This window comes from Vombatus ursinus, unplaced genomic scaffold (genome assembly GCF_900497805.2).
Source record: "Vombatus ursinus unplaced genomic scaffold, bare-nosed wombat genome assembly UNPS02014821.1, whole genome shotgun sequence".
In the NCBI taxonomy this organism is placed as follows: Eukaryota; Metazoa; Chordata; class Mammalia; order Diprotodontia; family Vombatidae; genus Vombatus; species Vombatus ursinus.
The window spans coordinates 37,431,661-37,434,902 of record NW_020954599.1 but is presented as its reverse complement, the minus strand read 5'-3'; the positions used below and the strand labels follow the sequence as shown (position 1 = coordinate 37,434,902).

General features: G+C 51.8%; 1 pseudogene; it reads left to right on the top strand.

The window, feature by feature from the left end:
• The first annotated feature begins 1,806 nt into the window (after nucleotides 1–1,806).
• Nucleotides 1,807–2,991, top strand: LOC114024406 (annotated as a pseudogene).
• Nucleotides 2,992–3,242: the final 251 nt, after the last annotated feature.

The following is a 3,242-nucleotide window of genomic DNA, read 5'->3' as shown; positions in this document are numbered from 1 at the left end:
TTTGATGGGGTTTGAGAGGTGCTAAGGATCAGAGAAAAATGTTATTTTGATCACATGACCCAGACATTCCTCCCACCCCCCCCTTTTTGCCTATTCTCTTGAGCTTGACAGCCAAAGAAATTTACTCAATTCTTCTGTCAGCCAGTGGGGAAAGTTGATGTCATTCTTGGTATTTTAAAAATATGAAATAATATCAGTCAGTTTAGTGAATAAACATTTATTAAACAACTGATATGTGCCAGACACTGGGCTAAGTGCTGGGGGTACAAATTCAGAAAACAGAGAGAGCCACTGCCCTCAAAGAGTTTACAATCTAATGAAGGAAAGACAACATGCAAAAAGGATGGGAGGAGGAGAAAGTGTTTGGTGGAAGAGGGATGATGTGTAAGTCTAAACCCTTGAAGCACAATGGGAAGTAAAGAGATGTCTATCCTGAGTACTCTGTTTAGTGGAGGATTTGGAAGCTTTGGGAGAAGCTCTGACTCTCAATTAAAGGGGCAGAGAATATTGACAGTACTGACGAGGAATTGAGTATCAAGGCTGATTCAGTCTTCAAGGGCCATGAGATTCTCCTTGATAAGGTTTCTGGAAGAAGACGAAGATCATTAAATATGATTTAATGTTTTGTTTTGTTTTGTTTTGTTTTAATATAAAAGTAATCCTGAATCTCGGGGCAGAGCCAAGATGTCAGTAGAGAAGTGCTCAGCTGAGCTTTTCCACCATTCCCCTCCAAACAATTTTAAAATAATGCCTCAAATCAAATTCTAGAGTGGCACAACCAATAGAAGGTCAGAGTCAGACATTCTTCCAGCCCAAGAGAATACAGGCAATCAGAAAGAGAGATCTGTTTTCTGGGGGAGGAGGCTGCCCAGAGCCCACATGGATGGAACTCAAGTATTGGGACTAGGTGGTGGTGACAGAAACAGCAGCAGCTTTGAAATTTCTCAAGACAGAACAGTAATGGGACCTCAAAAAAGGTCAGAAAGAGATTACAGGAGACCTATGTGCTAGCAATGGACACAGATCAAATGTTGTTTGAGAACTGCATTGCCTATACCCACTTCTGGGCCATACCTCAAGGGCAAGTAGGAGCACTTTTGGTCAACATGGAGTGGAAGCCCTGAGGAACGTTATGACTTTTAGCCCAAAGATATCAGGGATACAGAGGAACAGTATTATTTCTGGTCCCAAGGGATCAAGGACACTTCCTGGGTAAAGACCAGAATCCAGCTAAGGAGAGCAGGGACCACATCTCTCCCCAAATGACACCACCTTGGAAGCACCCAAAACATTCAAACCCTCAGAACTAGTTCTAAAAACAGCAGTACCAAAAAAAAAAAAAAAAAGCCTGAAGCTTGAGATTGTCCTACCTCACCCCTCACCAAGAAAACATAGCCTAACATTAACATAAATTTCCAAGTCAAGAAATAAGGTGGGGAAAAAGCAAAAAAGAGAGGAGGAGAAGGGGGAGAGGAGAAGGGGGAGAGGAGAAGGGGGAGGGGGAAGAGGAAAAGGAAGAGGGAGAGAGGAGGAGGGTTTCTGTTTTCGCTCTTCCATCTCCTCTTAGGATTAACATTCCTCCTTCTAGAGGCAGTGGTCAGGAGACCCCAAGACCTTCCAGAGACCCCAAGGCCTTCTGGAGGCCCAAGGTCTTGGGGCTTGCTGGGACTGGCTCGTGGCTCCCAGGTCGTCCAGAGCTCACCATGGCCAGCAGCCAGCCTTTGCCCGTACTTGGCCCTGAACTGCCTGGCTAGGGAGCCTTGCCAGCCCTCCCTCCATTCTAGCCAGAGTCCAGTCCTGGGAGCCATGGCCCCCAGCAGAGAACGACAAGTCCCGATGATCCAGATGGTCCAAGGGCTGCCCCTGGCCTCCTCCCTGCTGCTGCTGCTGCTGCTCTGCTGTCTGTGGTTGTTGGGGGCTGGCCCAAGCTTGGCGCTGGACCTAGACCTGCTGCTTGGGACATTGGTAGGTGTACCGGCTGCTGACCTTCCCACTGGGCCACACTGCCCTCCTGGCCCTGCTGCTAAACCTGCTTTTCTTCCCTACTCTGGGCTGGTATCAGGAGAGCCACCTGGGCACTGTGTGCTACATCCATGCCTTAGCCCTAGGCCCCCTGGTCACTGTGCTGCTCTACCTGCTTCTGGTCAGCCTCGGGGTGACCAGGGCAGGGATCAGGGGCTGCGGCTACAAGCCCATCCATCTGGCTCTGCTGGTAGCACAGCACTGGAGACAGAGCAGGCTGCCTTGACGGGGGGGGGGGGGGGGGGGGGGGTCCCACCCCTGCTGCTGCTGGCCCTGATGCACCTTGTGAGCTCCAAGCCCCACTTCCTAATTCAGTTGTGCGGCCTCCTCACTGGCCTAGCCTAATCTGCTGGGGTCTTCCGCCAGCTGGAGCTCTCCAAGCACCAGCTCTAGGCCCTGCAGAGGGCTGGTATCTGCAGGGTGCTGGAGGGGAGCTGCTTGCTGTGTTTCATCCCAGCCCCAGGCACCCCGCTGGAGCTGCCAGTCCTTCACCCTGCTGCGTTGAGACATCTAGATCCTAGACCTCTTGAAATTTGGTACTGGGACTCTGGGCCCTACCTCCCCTGTCTCCTGGCCTGGGGGCTGGGTTCTCCTTGTTTGAAGAGGCCCCATTGTGGCATGCCCCCAGCGTCCCTCTGGAGACCCTACTCTGGAGCCAGAGAGATGCTGTGAACCATGAGCTGCTGCAGGCAGCCATTCACCCTTCCCTTCAGGACAAGCCCTTGCGTGCTATAGAGGAGCTGAGGTTCTCCAAGTTGTCTGTCTCTTCCCTAAGGCTACAGCAGCTGCAGCCCATGGGATTCTCCATGGGGCAGGCGGCTCACAGCCACAGAGCATGGAAGGGGCCATCTCGCTTCTAGTTGAGGGGCAGGTGGGCAATGCAGCCCAGGTGACCCCGGCGGACAGAAGTGAGCTCCCAGGGAGAGCCCCCTTCCACCTGCCCAGAAACAGGAGCCTGCCAGGCCTTAAAGAGCATTCCCCCTCCCACCATGGCTGCACTGGAGTGGGAACAGAGGGGGCAGCTTGTCCGTGTATGGGGTGCAGTGTCAAGGTGCAAGCTACTCTCAGAGGCCATCCGGATCAGCTCCCAGCAACACACACACACACACACACACACACACACACACACACACACACACATACACACACACAAACATCCCCCTGCCGAATAAATCCATTTCGTCTTTAAAAAAAAAAAGAAAGAAAGAAAGAAGAAAGAA